Here is a 16,708-nt window from a genome sequence, read left to right as displayed (position 1 = left end):
AAAGACAAGATCGGCCCAGGAAACATGAGCTTGATGTCTGCTTATCCCCATTTTTAAAGTGTGAGTTTCTCAACCCCTTGCTTTTAGACTGCTGTTAACCTTTCTCGTCATTGGGTAAGAAGAAAATAAAGGGCTATTTTTGGTGGCATGATGCATAGGAAAATTCTCTGTAACTGTTTTCTAAACCTCTCCATTCAAAACGAGGCAGTGCGGCTCTGAAAGGTTACTAAGAGTGTGAGAAACCAGCTTTGCAAGGACTGTGCTGACATCAAGAAATGTCTCACATGGGTGAAAAACTTCTGGGAAGTCATTTTTGTTTTTGTTTTACCAAATGGCTTCATGAAACAAAGGCTCACTTAAACAGAAATCCCCTCAGCAGGATGTGTCTTATGTCTAGGAAGGGTAGGGGACCTCCTCAGACATACTCTGCGTCAGAATCCCTGTGGGGGGTTGGAATGAAATTCAGCTTTTCTGGCCTCACCCACCCACCCACAGATTAGGCTCTCTGGGTGATTTCATAGCAAGTTGCCCAGTCTGCACATCAGCCCCCTAGTGTGATTTGAAGGCCTCCAGGGGGCAGACTTCTTCTAAGAAGACCCCGTTTAGTGGCCAACTGCAGGAAGTCCCAAGTTAATTTTTATACTGCCTCCAAAAGCCCAACCTGTAGAGGTCTCAAGTGAACTCTTAGTATTTTTCTTTTAATGCAAATGTTTTAGAGCTGGAAAAGTATCTTTTGATTAGTTGTGAAGCCGTGAGATTAAACCCAAACTACTGTTGAGTCCCACCCATGGTGCTTTTCATACATTATGTCACTTAGTGCTGGTCTTACAAGGTTGTTATGATGATATTGTCCCCATTTGGCAGAGGAGGAGACTAATATTCATTGAGGGTCAATGACTTGCCTAAAGTCTCAGAACTTAGTGGGTGACCTATCTCTGGTCTGAGTACAGGAACACCTGACTCCAAAGCCTTTTTCTTTCCAGATAGACAGCTGTTTCCTATAGTAGGAAGTACAGAATGGGTAACTTTTGCTGTGCAGGAATAGGAGGAAGAAGGTTCAGAGTAAAGGATGCTGCCTGGGTGGGCAGGCCTGGGAGGGTGTCGAAGGGAGGTGGCCTGGACAACTGGGCATGCCTTGAATTACACTGAGCGAGGGGCAGATGGAGAACAGTTAGGGCCAGGATCCCTGCCTTCACTTCTTGGCCCAGGGCCACAGACACCACTGCGAATTGGCCAAAGCCACACGTCTGGCTATTGTATCCAGATCCATAACAGTGCTGGTACCAGTGGGTGCCCAGTGATTGCCTGCTGTTGTTGGCAACAGGATAGCAATGTTTTACCATTTTATTGCCCTTCCTCCACTGGCACTCACACTAGACTCCCTTTTTCTTTTCTCTTAATCAAAGAGAGGTCCTGTTCATTAAACCCTCTGCCTGAGGCACGCTGATAGCTGGAATATTGCTCTCTTGGCTCCCAATGGCAATGACCCAAGAATGTCATATTTCTGGTTGAGTAGACAGAAAGACCTATTTCTAATTTAGTATGATACCCTCTGTTGGGTTCCCTCAGAGGGTCTCTACCAGTCCATCTAGGGGCTCGATCCTTTCCACTGGTTCATCTGCCATTTCTGTTTCCTGCTGCCTGTTGAGCTGTCAACTTGACAGGTAGGATGAGTCAGGGCAGCCCCCTAACTCTGTGAGAGGGAAATACTCCTATTCAGTGCTTCCAGTTGCAGCATGTAAGAATCATTTTGGGGGGAGCTTCTGGATAAACAAACACAAAAAGTCTAGGTCTCTCACCCAAGGATTCCTATTCCCTCACTCTGGTGTGGAGTCCAGATAACTGTAGCTTTTGAGAAGCCCCCCAGGTGATTCTAATGTACAGTGAGAGTTGAGAATCACTACCCTAATTTACGGAATCCAATCTGCAGTCATTGGTATAGGACCCAAAATGCTGGGCTCAGTGACTTCAAACTCCCAAGTTTGGGTTCTGTGCTACTGCTCAGTAGCCATGCTACCGATGATCTCCTCAGCACCACTCTGAATGGAGATGGCTGCGTACAGGGGATGGGTGAACACTAAAGCTTGCCACCAAACGTACCCCCCAAATCATTTTTATTGGCAATTTTTCTATATAACAGGCCCAGGTCCATAGAGTACAGATCCATAATGTAATCCTACCAAGTCGTATACTCATAAGTGAGTCAACTAATCAAAACAGAAGGTACTCAAGAGGAGTCTCCCTTCAATGCCTGCATCTCACCTCGTGCTGTTTGTTAATCAAGGGGTTAAAGTGGAAATTGGTTGGAGGATACTCAGGACCTGGTTCTCCAAAACACTAATTTCCCTACCATGCCTGTAACCATCCTGCAGCAGTACCCCGGAATGACATAGATGCCCCGGGTGCTGTGCAAGGTGTGGAGGATAGTTGTAGGAATGGCCCACACCTTTTTCCTGCCATCCTGTATTCATGCCCTCCTATAGACACCCCCCCCCCCCCCCAATGGCTCTGGGCTTGGCCCTGTGACCTGCTTTGGCCAAGGGGACTGTAACTAATCTGACACAAGTAGCACTTGTGCATTAGGTATTGCTCTCTCTTTCTGTTCTTTGAAACACTGAAACCACCATGTGACGAAACCCAAAACAAGCTACTGAAGGATGAAAGGCCATGTAGTGGCTCTCCTCCCTCAGCAGAGAGTCCCTAGGCCACCTAACCTGCCAGTCACCAGTTGTGAGTAAGGCTATCCTAGACCAACCAACCCCAACCCACCTACCTGCCATCCTCTGAAGTCAGCCAGGACAGCCTAGACCAGAAGAGCCACCCAACTAATCCATAGAACTGTGAGAAATAATAAATGTTTTGTCACTTTAAGCTACTAAGTTTGGGGATGGCTTATTATTCAGCAAAAACTGATACACTAGGCAAAGTCATAAATTCAGACTGCTTACTTCTTTGACCCTTAGCCCCAGTGTAGTTTCCTGGTGAACTAGTGCTGGCCAGCGAGGGGTGAATGAAAGTGCCAGTGGCCAGTTCTTAGAGTTGATACCCCTTAAATGTGTAGGCGCTTCCATACCCTTTACACTTTTTGTTGTCTGGTGAGATGGCAACAATGGGGGTGCCCTTATTGGGATCAGAGATGGAAGCCATGTATTAAGACATGAAAGTCCTGCCAACCTGCACTGCCTCCCTCAGGACTGATTGGTGAGAGAAAAGAAAACTTATATCCCATTTAGGCCAATGTGCTTTGGGCTCTTTCTGTTACAGCACCTTAGCCTACCCTAACTAATATACCCTGTTACTAGTTATGTAACTTTTAATGTTTATTTATTTATTTTGAGAGGAGAGAGAGAGAGAGAGAGAGAATGCATGCATGCATGCGAGGGGCAGAGAGGGGCGGGGGGAGAATTTCCAACAGAGGCAGGGGAGAGATCTCACAAAATCTGAGATCATGACCTGAGCGGAAATCAAGAGTCGGATGCTTAACCAACTGAGCCACTCAGGTGCTTCTAGCTATGCAACTTTGAAGCAACTTATAAACACTTCTCTGCTTCCTGTACCTCAAAGAACAGAGTTAATTATAATTCCTTCATAGTGTTGTTTCAGAGATGAAATGAGAGCACACTTATAAAGCACTTAATACTGCCTCACACAGTGGCCTCTTTCAGTGAATGGCAGCTCTCATGACATCTCCAGCACTGGTTTTGTTTGTCAAATGTTTGTAGATACCTGGCTAAACAGTGTGTCAGTTTTACCTCTAGACAATGGCTGGAAGATTGATATGGTTGATGGATGAGATTTTCTTTTACTAATTCTCTTATTCTATTGGGTATCCTTTGTCATGCATGGACCATGCCTAATTCTAGCTCTGGTAAATCCACAGGTCTGATTATCTATTGCTGTGTAACTAATTACCTCAAAATTTAGTGGCTTCAAGTGCCAGTTATTTTATTATTACCTCATGTTTCTGGGGGGGGGTTGCCTGGGCCCTTGAACTGGCTCACTCATGCAGTAGTAGGCAAATGGTAGCTGGGCCTTGTATCATCCATAGGGTTTCCTCTCTCATATGTCTGGGCTTGGATTCTTGCCAGTTGCTAAGAGTGGGACTGTGGATCACAGTCCCACACATCTCCCTGTGGCTTGGACTTCCTCATAACCTGGAGGCTGTGTTCCGAAAGCCAGTGTACCTGAGAACCAGACAAAATCTCTACTGCCTTTAGTGACTTAGCATCAAAAGTCACATGAGCATTTCATTTGTCATAGAAACCTTCCAGATTCAAAGGAGGAAACAGACACCATCTCTTAATAGGATGTCGAAGAGTTTGCAGACAATACTTTAAAACTGCCATATCTACCCAAGAAATTGAAGGCAGGCCACAAAGCATAGAGAAGATAGAGTGACAGAGTATACAAAAACACCTAGTCACTAGTAGCCTAGATTCTGGGGTCCAGCTGCCTGGGTACAGATTCTAGCTTCCGCCATATCTGGCTGGGTGACTTGGGCAGGTTATCTCACTTGCATGCTTTTCAGTGAATTATTCTTAAAAATCTGGGTAATAATGGTATCATCCTCACAGTATTGGGTAGTGAGGGTTGAGTATAGCATACGTGCCTGACACATAGTATGAGGTCTGTGAATGTTAGCTGCTGCGATGAGATTTCCTTTTGGCAACCAGAAATGCATTTTCTAGTGGACTTCTGGCTCTTCCCCAATCAACTGAGAAGAAAACTCCACTCTTTGGACCTCAGTGTAGTTACCCTCCCATGGCTTGGCACTCCAGGATTCTAGAAACTATGGCTGCATTATTGTTTTAAGTCATTGTTACTGTAAGGATAGAAGAAATCACACAGACTTGTGAAATCTCAGGGCCATCTCTGCAACCATCTTCCTATTTCCCAAGAGCACCTTTTCTCTTCATTCACTTGACCTGTCCTTCTGGCCTCAACCAACTTTTCCCAAATGGCTATAGACGGTGGCATGGAGTATGATGACAAAACTCACCGTGAGCCAGAAATACAACTCACTCATAAATGTTTTACCAGGAGAAGGGGAGCAAGTGGAAGCCTCTTGAAATCATTCTGGAGGCAAACACTCATTCCCAGCTGCAGTGCACAGCAGCTAAAAGCTGGCTGCCTTTCCCAAGGAAAGCCACAAGTTACTACATCTTGTTTATTAATTTTAATTAGACCACCAACCCCTGAATGTATTCTCCCAGTAAATAAATCTGAAACTGTACAAACAAAGCTAATATTTCTTTGACAACTCCTGTAACAAATACTCAGACCCACACCATTCTCCTGAGGTACCAACCTCATTTTTATCTGTATCTTTTCTGTGCCTTCATTTACATATGTGTAGAATCATTTGAAATACATAGATTATTGTGTGTGTATATTAGTTATTTATTGCTATGCAACAAATTATCCCAAACTTGGTGGTTAAAACAACAAATATTGTCTCCCAGTTTCTAGGTCAGGAATATGAGGAGGTGCTCAGCTGAGTACCTTAGTCTTGGGGTCTCCTATCAAGTGACAGTTAAGCTGGGCTCATCTGAAAACTGCATTTGGGGGGAGGGCCTACATCCAAGCCCAGCGACATGGCTGTTAGCAGGCCCATTCCCGTGTCATCAGGACTCCTCCCACCGAACTGCCTCATGATATAGGAGCTGAATTCCCCAAGGCCAGAAATCCAAGGGAGAATAAGAGAGAACACCCCAGATAGAAATCAGTCTTTTATAACTTAATCTCAAAAGTGGCATCCTGTTATTTCTCCCATATTCTGTTAACAAGTCAATAAATCCAAGGGAGGAGCTTCCTCATAAGGGGAGGAGATCACTGGGACCCATTTTAGAGGCTGCCTACCACTATATGTTCACATAAAACATATTATACTGCAACTAATTTTCTACAACTTCCTCTTCTTAGTTATCAGTATGCCATGGAGATCTATCAATGTTAGCACATATAATCTCAGTGCTATTTCAATACAGCATAGTGTTCCATGACATAGATCACTGTTTCTCATTTCTGGCCCATTTTTTTTTTTTTTTTTTTTTTTTGACAATACTGATGTCCATATTACGATCCCATACCTGTCAATAGGGATTCTGTTGCTTCTGGGTTGAGGGTCAGCACAGGTCTTCTTAAAAGCTCCCCAAGTATTTTTGGGTACAGAGTTGAGAATGACTGCTCTGGATGTACTACAATTCATTTATCACCCTTTGTTAACCCATATTGATGGTCATTCAGGTTGTTACCTCTTTTTCTGCCATTACAAGCAATACTGCTAAGGAGTATCTCTGTTTCATGCCTCTGCACACCAAGTGGAATTTTAAGTAGGATATGTATTTTGTCTCCTGGATATGGCCAAATGACCCCTGGGGTTCCACTCCCACCAAAGTGTTCCTGTTTCCCCAAGCCTCACTAGCGCTTAATATTACCAAACCTTTGAATTTCAGCCAATTTAATGGTTGAAAAATGGCACTCATCATTTATACTTCACTACATCTTTAGAGCCATCTGTTTGCATTCATGGTGACAGTAGGGATCTTTTTTCTAAAGAACTGATTTTAGCTTCCTTACAAAGATAGGAGAAGGTCTGTGATGACCCTTGACTTTTTAGCCTACTCTCAAACGCTTTGACGTTCACAGATTGGAGCTCACTTATGATCTTCTTTCTGTGGCCATCGCTCTTTAGGTGTGGTAACTCCTTTACTGTTCCTACCAGAGACAGGAAGGAACTTTTTCTTCCCTGGAAGCCAATGTGAATCAAATCACTCATCCTACACATGACTATCGAGTGCTTGTTATGACCAAATACTGTGCTAGCTATCCCCTGACCTCAGGGAGCTCATATTCCTTATAGGAAGAGACATTCAGTAAGCAATTATCGAACTCACAAGTCAGATAATCAAGCAGTTAAGAGAGTGATAATTGCAATAAAAAAGACCAAGTAAATTAGAGTAACAGGGTTTGGAGAGTTGAGAGCTGGAGGTAAGGGGGCAGAACATAGTATTGAATAGAGTCATGTTAGAGTTTTCACTGAGAAGGATTATGGGTTGGATTGTGTCCTCCCCAAAAAGATATGTTCAATTTCCAACCCTGGTACCTCAAATGAAACCTTCTTGAAAATAGTCTTTATAGAGGTAATCAAGTTAAAATGAGGTCATTAGGATGAACCTTTGTCCAGTATGACTGAAATCCTTCTAAAAGGGGGAAATTTGGACCCAGAGACTGATACATACTTGGGGGGGGATGGGAAATGATAGGAAGAGACATGGGGAGACGGTGGCTATCTATAAGCCAAGGGACACCTGAGACTACCAGAACCTAGGAGAAAGACTTGGGATGTATTCTTCCATAGCACCTTCAGAGGAAACAGGGTGCTGCTAACCCCTTGGTTTTGAAACTTCTGACCTGCAGAACTGTGAAATAAATATATTGCTAGTGTTCAAAGCCACCCAGTTTTTTGTGCTTCGTTACAGCAGATCTAAGAAACTAACATAGAAAATGAGCTGAACAAAACTTTGAGGGAAATAAACCGTGTGGACACACTTGCCTCTAACATTTTTGGGGCCCCAGCCAAGAGTTCAAATGGAAGCCTACATACCATACGTCCAAAATTTTAGAAGTTATAAATGAAGCTAATACTCTGTTAAATAAGCAAGGTTCTATCTTCCAACCTTGAAATTTACTTTCATCATGACCAAAAGACTTTCCAGACTACTTGGAATTCTGCACCAAAACATGGCAGTACTTATAGAGCAAGGCCCAGGCCCACAGCCCTCTCCCCTCTCTTCCTGTCACAAGCTCACTGCACACAGGTGCCCATTGTGGGTTGAGGTACACACAGTGGCCAGCGTGAACCTAAGGAAGAGGCTATATGGGCTCTGAATGTGGACTCCAGGGTCCAGGATACATGGTGTGTGATCTCCAGGGGTGCCGGCTCCATGTAGGTACCATTCCTTGTACTGCAAAATTCTCACTCCCTGGCAAGGATACAGCCAGAGGAGGCCAGAGCAGGGTGCTCCAAACAATGCTCCCCAGTGCATCTGGGAACCTGTGCCAGTCCAAAAACCATCTGTTTCCCATCTGTAAGGAGGTATGGAAGAAATCGAGAGTAAACCCTGAGAAATTGGCATAGCAGTTTGACTTGTTATAATATCCAAATGTTTATGGGCATTGAAATTTGAGTTTCATGTAATTGTCATGTATCAAAAATATTATTCTTTTTTAAAATTTTGTTCCTAACCATTTAAAAATGTAAAAGTAATTCTTAGCTGCAGACAGTGGAACAACCAAGGCCAGCTAGATTTGACCTAGAGGCCATGGTTCACCTAACTCTGATAGAGAAGATAGTGGGGAGGGGTGCTGGAGCTTGTCCTTGAAGGTAGGGGGACATGAAGCCCAGTGTAGGTGGCACAGACGGTTCATCTGTGGTAGCAGGAACAAGGAATGAAACAGATAGGACTTCAGCCACTGAAATATTTTGGTTTACATCCCCTTTGAACCTTTAAAGCTGCTTGCTTTCAGTAAAGCACATACATTCTCCAAACTGCAATGATTTCCATAAAACAGGTGCATATTTACTTCATAGACAGAAAATGTATACTCAGTATGTTTATTGTTCTTCTGTCTCTTAGCTCCAGTGATTAAATGATCACATTAAATGATGCAATATTTGGTGTTGCTTCTTAATTTTTGAAAGAGAAATGCATCTTTACCACCATGGGTTTTATTCTTTTTTTGGACCTTATTCTCCCCCTGCTCCCACACAAATCTGAGAATCGTCTTCTTGGGGGGAAAAAATGCATGAATATATTCTCCAAACCATTTCAGGCAATTCCCATGATGCTCCCACAGCAAGGTTGGCCTCAAACCCCTAGTTAAGGATCCTGATTTACAGTTGACCAAGGTTCTGAGAGTTGTGTTTTCTTTCAACATTGCCCTTGAGTTTTTTTGGAAGAAAAGAGCTACATGCATGCAAAATGATTATTATAATTACACACACTGTTATGCTGATTCCAACAGCCTACCATGGAGTTCTATTCAGAAGACTAGAGAAAGGGCGGAGAAGCTTCTAGGAAGAAGGGAGAGGGTGGTATCACTCAACTCCATGCCTTTCAAAACCATTCTACTTGGATCCGCCCCAATTCCTAGGTCCTCTCTGTGACCCGGCTAATCTATCCTCCCATGAAAAGGAGAAATAGATAATGCTTTGTAGAAATACATTAGTTCTTTGATTATATATGTTTTGGGGGTCACACCATGAATAGTAACTTGCCATAGTAATAGATTTTATCCTTTCTACCATCAAGAAAGCTTTGTTTCCATTTGCCCAGCAATATCAGTATCTAATGCCCCAAGTGTAATTCTCCTAAACCTATTGCACAGCACTTACAAAATGTGCAGAATAATATCAAGACCTAAGCCAGAAGAGAAATATAAGAGGTGTTGCCTCAGACATTGAAAGTGAAAGAAAAGTCATATTCTAAAAACTTCTCATTTTCTTTCACGTATTTACATTAGCAGGCAAGACACTTTGTCAATTCTAATCCTTCATAAAATTTAAGTTGGAATATTTCTTAATGGAATGTCACCACAGGAGGCCAGCTAAGGTCTTGGCTGGAAGACTTTCCTGGAATATTTGTTTCCCTTGGAATTTACAGTACTGTCTGGTTGAATCTAATTTGACATTCTAACAATTGGAGCATTGTATTAGGCACAGTGAGGCAGAAAATTTACCCTATCCTACTCCCCATTCATCCTTCCTTTGCCCTTGTGAAAATTGCCCGCTGTTTTATCCACTGAATCAAAGTGTTTGGGAGAAGACAAATGTCACATCTAATTCAGTCAACAGTTCCATAAGAAGTAGGTTTTTAATACCTAGAATAAATCTTTCATTTATTCAACAAATAGTTTTATTTAGTGGTAGCTCTAAGGTTTGAAATATGCATTGTTGACTCATTACAGTGTGCCTTCAAATAACATTACACCACGTCACACACAGTGTGAGAAACTGACAAAAATATATTTGTTTCCCCCCATTCTTTTTGCTATTGTTGTCAGATATTTTAGTTACATACATGTTATAACATCCATTATATGTTGTTGTTATTTTTACTGTAAATGGTCAATTATGTCCGTAAAGAAGTCAGAAAATTATTTAGAAGTTAGAAATTTATTTAATGGTACTTACCATTTAAAGTGTTCTTCATTTCTTGGTGTAGATTTTGATTTTCATTTGTTACTGTTTTCTTCTCCTAAAGAACTTCCATTTTCGTGAGGTTCTGCTGGTGATGAATTTGGTTAGTGTTTGTTAGTCTGACGATGAGTTTTATTTCTCCAGTTGTGAGGGATATTTTCACTGGACGTAGAATTCTAGGTAGACAGACTTTTTCCTTTCACACTTAAAAATGCCATCTCACTGTTTTTTGGTTCATGTTGTGGTTTTTTGATTTGTTTTGTTTTGTATGAGAAGTCAATCACAATTTCTGAGTCTTCTGTATGTAACGTGTCTTTTTACTTTGACTGCATTCTACCATTTTATTATCATCATTGATTTCCAGCCAATTTCTCATAACATGTCTTAGTGTAGATTTCTTTTTCATTTATCCCACATCAGGTTGGTTGAGCCTCCTGAATTTCTGGGTTTATATTTTTCATCTAATTTGTAAAGATTTTGACTAAATTTCTTTTTAAATGTTTATTTATTTTGAGAGAGAGTAATCACGAGCAAGTGAGGGCAGAGAGAGAGGGAGAAAGAGATTTCCAAGCGGCTTTGCATTGTCAGCTGAGAACCTGATGTGAGGCTCAAACTCAGGAACTGTGAAATCATGGCTGAGCAGAAATCAAGAGTCAGGCGCTTAACCGACTGAGACACCTACGTGCCCCTTGGCTAACATTTCTAAAAAAATTTTTTCTTTCTGTCCATTTCTCACTCTCCTCTCCTTCAAGAACCTTGAGAATATTTGTTAGACTTGATGTTATCCCATAGGTCATTAAAGCTCTGTTCTGTTACTTTTATTTCAGCTTTTTTTTCTGTCTGCTTCAGTTTCATTAGTTTGAATCCCTGATATGTTCTTCTGTAGTATCTCACCTTCTGTTAATGCCATTCAGTGAATTGGTGGTGAATACTGTGTTTTCCAGTTTTTAGATTCGTTTTGGTTCCTTTTATCATTTCCATTTCCTATTGAGACTCACAGTCTATTCTTTCATATGTTTATATTTTCTTTGATATCCTGGCCCATTTATAATAGTAGTTTAGAAAGCTTTGTTTCCTAATTCTGTCACTTCTGTCTTTTCCTGGTCTGTTTCAATTATTGACTGATGTTCTTCCTTCACATTTTCCTGTTTCTTCATGTATCTAATAATATGTTAGTAGTGCTAGGCATTGTGGATGATGCATTGTCAAATGTCTGGATTTTGTTGCCTTCCTTTAAATAATGTTGGGTTTGTCTGGAGGCAGTTAACTTCCTTATGGATCAGCTTGATCCTTTGAAGCTTTTAAAATACTTGTTATGTTTGGTCTGGTATATTCTTAACTCTGGGTTGATAGCAACCCTTCCCCTAATGCATAGTCTTTCTTGTGTCAACTGAGTGCCCAGGATTATCAAAGTGGTCTCTCTCGATTACACATACAATAATCTCTGTCAATTTCCTTTGCCTCCCTTTGTGGATTCTTGTCCTGTGCACATGCCACTTGGTATTCAGTCAAAGATTCTGGGAGATTCCTATGCAGATTTCCACCTCTCTGGAGTTAAGTCCATGATATCTGCCTTACTCCCAGTCTCATCACATCTGCTCATGAAATTGGCCATTCTCTGCTTCATTTTCCCTCCCTTTGCCATGATGTGGAAAAGAGCGTCAAAGCAAAACAAACAAAACAAAACAAAAACAAAACAAAACCAGGGCAACCAAAGGGTTCAACTCATGCATTTGAAGGCAAGTGTCCACCACACTGTGCATGCACATTAGACACATTGATTAAACATTTTTTATAAGCAGGCATAAAAGGTGCTTGAGACAAAACATTTTTGCAAGCTGCATGAGTTGTAGATCTCTGCCCTTTTAACTCCAGCTATTGTGGAGGTTCACATGAGGCAGTTGGGATGCTAACCTAGATGCAACCATCAAGAAATCATCTCCAGTATCATCTTACGAGAACATGCTCCAGTCTCCATTAGACTTTGCACTCTATTCATAGAGGACCAGAACTATCTCTACAGAGACTCTGGCTAAGACCTATATCTTGAATACCACTGATTTATCCATGAGAACCCATTTATAAGCATATAATGTATTCATTTAAAACCTGTTATTTTGTCAGTGAAAACGTATTTCTGATATTTGTTTTGTTAATGAGCAAAGACTGTTCTACTATGGACTGTAAGTCCTTCGGGAATCTGGTCTTTATGATTCAAAACAAGTGCCTCTGGTGTATACACTTCTCATTTGGCAGCAGTCTTCACCTAGCATGTAGCTTAAGCTAACACAGGCAAGATACTGCACTGTCTGTGTGAAAGTATTAAGCTTCCCATAAGTTTATCCAACTGAAGAAGTGGTAATCAGGAGAATCTAAAATCTCTGCCCTTCTAGGATCATGTACTATGGACGAAGGCAGAACAGAAGAATCTGGGAAATCTTCTCTCACAAGATAATCTGACTTTCAGGGCTATTTCTCCCTTCAAAATCAGATTTTTCATATTAGACTGGCATTACCTCAGTCTTTCTCCATCTGTCCTGAGCTGATGAGCGTAAATGTCTCAGGGCTACATGCTGGGGGAGTGGGGAGAGGCTTCCCCATTCTATGTGTCAGAGCAGGTTACAAGTCCAGTCCAGATGCAAGGGGTTTGGAAGTGAATTTGATTGGAAAAGACTTCATGGCCACATTTCAGCTACCACAAGATTAGTGCTCTGAAGGCAAAGAACAGCACACTACAGAAGTGTCTGAGGGATTAGCAGAAGGTCATTGACTGAAGGCTTAACTCTACCCCCAAAAAGTGATGCATCTCAAGATGCATGTCAGGGATAAGGAGGTATTTACTAGAAGGGGGGTAGTGTTTAGACAGTAGGACCATCGCGTGCAAAGGCTTGTGACGGGCAGTACATTTCATAAACCTGAAGAATGCAAAGGAAGCCTTCCTGTGCCAAGGACACCAGTTGGAAATCTCATGGGATTGTGGAAGGATACTTCTTTGTCAGTAAGCATGGTGAAGTGAACACTGAACTGAGCCTTCAAGCCACAGGGGTCCCTCTCAGCTCAGTGACTCAGTAGTTGCATCCTCTAATGGGAAAATGGTAGAATAAAAGGGCCATGGAATCATCTAGTGCTGCGTTTCCCAGAAGGTTTTCTGAACACTGTCAATTAAGTGGTCCGATCGTTTGAAATGTTTGGGAAACACCAGTTCAGTGAGTTTATTACTGAACTCCTTGGAGATATGAATAAGCTAACATGTATTCAAGTCAGTGGTGTGCTGATAAATGCTTACCAACAAGCTGAGAAAAAACATAACCCTGATTTTGAGCATTTGTCAATGTCTGGAGTTTATACTCCCACATAACTATTTGAGGCTACCAGTGTGACCTCACTGATACATAGCTGGTTTAGAGAAGTTTTGAAAACTTCACCATCAGCTCCAGCACACTCCTCATGGGACTCTCAGAGATGGAGGGAATGAAGCTTTGCCCAAAACCTCATGGCCATGGCTGCATTCCTATAGGACATTTAAGGGATGAATACTCCTTAGATGCACTTTAGGAAATTCTAGTTTGGTTATCTATAAATGGGGAAACTGACCAGCTAAGTGTCTTGACCAAGAACTCAGATCCAAGCACAGATTAAGCTCTTCTGAGCTTCCATCCTGCAGCAAAACTCTTAATGTCCCTCTTTCATTCAGGTATCCTAGATTCACGACTGCCGTTTGCTTGCCATGAACCATGTCATGGTCTCTGCTAAATGATTCCAGCTCATTGTGAGATGTGTAACATGATGTTACACATCATTGCCCCCGTTTTACAGACGAGAGCACTGAAGTGCAGAGATATCAAATAACTCCACAAAATGAGGCAAAGGCATTGTTTGCTACCAGATACCTTGCTCTCAATAAGACACCCTGGTACCGTATTGTTCCCTACCATGGCCAGATGTGATAGCACAAGAATAAGGCTTGTCATCTTCCTTTATCAGCAAGAAGAATGTCAGCTTGTGTGTGTCCCCTTTCTTGCTCTCATTCTTAAGCCAGAATATCTCCACAGACCAGCTTTGGACAATGGACATACCAGCAGCCTGATCACCCCACCAGCATTTACTGGTGGGTGATATAATGGAGTGGATGTTTGTATATTGAATCCCTAACCCCTAGTGGGATGGTGTTTGGATAGGAGCCTTTGGGAAGTAATTAGGTATAGATAAGGTCATGGGGTGGGGCCCTCATGACGGGATTAGTGCCCTTATGAGAAAAGTCACCAGAGAGCTCACTGCTTTCTCAGTGCACATATAAAAGGAGGTCATATGAGCACTTGGTGAAATGGTGGCTGCCTACAAGTTAAGAGGAGGCATCAGAATGGAACCTACCTTTCCAGCACCTTGCTCTTGGACTTCCCTGTCTCTGTAAGTGTGAAAAATACAAGTCTGTTGCTTATGTCACCCAGTCTATGGTATTCTGTCTTAGTAGCATGAGCAAATTTAGCATCAAATTGTGAAATATTGAGCTCCAGGGCTGGAGCAAGAAGCGGGAGAGATAATTAGTTCAATGGTCATAGAATTCATGACCTTGCTTCTAGACGTCCACATGGTAGTTATAGTTATAATAGCTTTCTACTTAAACTCTTTTACATCTATGATGCCATTTGATCCTCAAAGGACTCTATGAATGTTTTCTGTTTCAGAGAGGTCTGACTTTGTCCAGGGTCACATAGCTCCAAGGTCAGGAGCACTGAATCATCATCTGCCCCTGTGTCTTTCCCAGTACATCAAGTTGATTTATGCTTAACTATTAGAGTATAGCTAAGCTATTAGTTCTCCCTGAATCAAAACGTGAAAGGCATTAGAGAGGCCTTCAAGATTTCAAAAAAATGGTATACATATCTTCAAATGCGAGTTCAAACAGAAGGAGGAACATTCACTTACATGTCACTATTGCAAGAACTCAGAATGAGGGCCAACTTGGTAATTAACACAATGAACCCTTACGTTGTGCTTCCTAGATGTTGGACACTTTTGGAAAGTTTGACAGTATTAACTCATTTAACCCTCACAATAATAACCCTAGGACATACCTATTATGGTGATGATGCCATTTTCCATATTAGCAAATGATGTGTAGGGAGAAAAAGCTAAGTTCTGACTCCAGTTGTCTGTAACTGTAGATGACTGGGGAGGGATGTGTGTGTATAGAAGGTGGAGGTGAGAAGGGGGTGATTCCCAGTTACAAGGCATCGTGTTCTGCTTTCTGCTTCCTGCTTTCCCTCAGCATCATAACCATAGTGCCTTAGCTGCTCATTTGTACAAGCAACCCAATTTCTTCTTGAAACCCTCTCCATTCCTCGCTCTTTGAACTTAAGGCATTGAGAAATTCTGTTAAAATGCAAATCTTACCCTGGAGGGGAAACACATTCAACTATTTTCCATTTACACTTTTTTTGTGATTCATTTTCTTGATTGGCTTTTGATTCATTGAAAAAGCCCACCCAGACTGCAGAACCAAGAGATTTTTTATTTCTGTGTTTGTTTTGGGGAAATGGGGGTCAAGACAGGAGACTGTCCTGAGAAAGCATAACAGTGACTGACAGAGTTGACTCTGTCACCACCTAACATCACCACCATGCTAGGCACTGGACTCCTCCCTGTGACATTCTCAGCAGCCTTGCACTATAAGCTAAATATCATTACACCCATGTTGCTGATGAGAAAACTGAGGCTTGGGGACGTTAAGTGATCACTTAAGGAATAAACTACTTAATGCTGAGGAAAGATAGCCTGGCTATAGCATTGTAACTCTGAGGGCTCTGGCAAACTGGAAAACGCCAGAAAAGTGCTAAACATCTAGCGTGTGTCTGAGTGTGAAGCAAGAGGGGAGGCAGCTAGTTATTGTGAGAAGGGGACATTCAAAGGAGTATCAATAAAGAAGGGGCTCTGGCCACCCTCTCCTCGTGCTCCACCTCCATACTCCATTCTGTGGTGGCCTCGTGAAACCACAGGCCTTCCCCTCACCTCCTTCCCAAAGTCTCTGCAGCTTCCCTGAAGACACCTGCTTCAGCGGAGCCCCTAGGGCTCATTGGGGGTCAGTTCCGGCCAGAAGAACCACTTTCTGGTCCTGCCTCCACGGCTTTCCTGGTCTAGCCTATTTCTGTTTCCTGTGTCATTATCACCTTCGGCAGTGAAGGTACCTGAGCATGTAGACAGGTGTGAGGACTGCAGGCTATGTAGGGAGGTGACGTTCTCTCAGAACCCCAGCAGGCTTGGGTCCTGGCTCTCCACCCTCTGAGGAGACCATCCCTCCAGACTCTTCCCTACGATGAGCCCCGGGAGCCCTCTCTTGATCACCTGCCTTCTCAAAGCCAAGGAAGGATGGAAGTTCTGTCACTTCCAGCTTAGCGACTCTGAGCAGATTGCTCAGTGCCCTTGATTTCCACATGCATAAAATGGGGATGGTGAGAATATTTGCCTCATGGCCAGGAGGCTCTAAGGATTAAATGCATTAATCCTGGC

At 42.4% G+C, this 16,708-nt stretch overlaps 1 pseudogene; it reads left to right on the top strand.

Moving 5' to 3' along the window:
- The window catches only part of LOC115501241, a 182,492-nt pseudogene that overhangs the window by 151,803 nt on the left and 13,981 nt on the right, over window positions 1-16,708 (top strand).

Source organism: Lynx canadensis, chromosome A2 (assembly GCF_007474595.2).
Source record: "Lynx canadensis isolate LIC74 chromosome A2, mLynCan4.pri.v2, whole genome shotgun sequence".
NCBI classification, from domain to species: domain Eukaryota; kingdom Metazoa; phylum Chordata; class Mammalia; order Carnivora; family Felidae; genus Lynx; species Lynx canadensis.
The sequence above is the reverse complement of the archived record's forward strand: the minus strand, read 5'-3'. Positions and strand labels throughout refer to the sequence as shown.